Source organism: Danio rerio, chromosome 17, assembly GCF_052040795.2.
Source record: "Danio rerio strain M-AB ecotype USA chromosome 17, GRCz13ab, whole genome shotgun sequence".
Classification (NCBI taxonomy): domain Eukaryota; kingdom Metazoa; phylum Chordata; class Actinopteri; order Cypriniformes; family Danionidae; genus Danio; species Danio rerio.
In genome coordinates this window covers 10,400,001-10,400,272 of record NC_141037.1, presented here as the reverse complement: position 1 = coordinate 10,400,272, position 272 = coordinate 10,400,001, and positions in this window count along the sequence as shown.

Below are 272 nucleotides of genomic sequence, written 5' to 3'. Positions count from 1 at the left end.
CAAATGGCTTTGTCATGTTTTCATTATGACAGTTTACTCTCTACATTTTTTCAATGCAAAAAAAGTCTGATTTTGTTGACACTTCCTGAAAATGCTCAAGACAGCACTATAGACTATTTGCACAGCCATTTGAAAACTACAGTAAAGTTAGACATCACTGCATTGAGTGAGTTATCTGAGTACAAGACACTGAATATGTATGTTTCACATTTTTACTGCATTTGCTTTTTGCAATCCTAATTTACTCACAGCATTGTGCAAAAGAATAAACA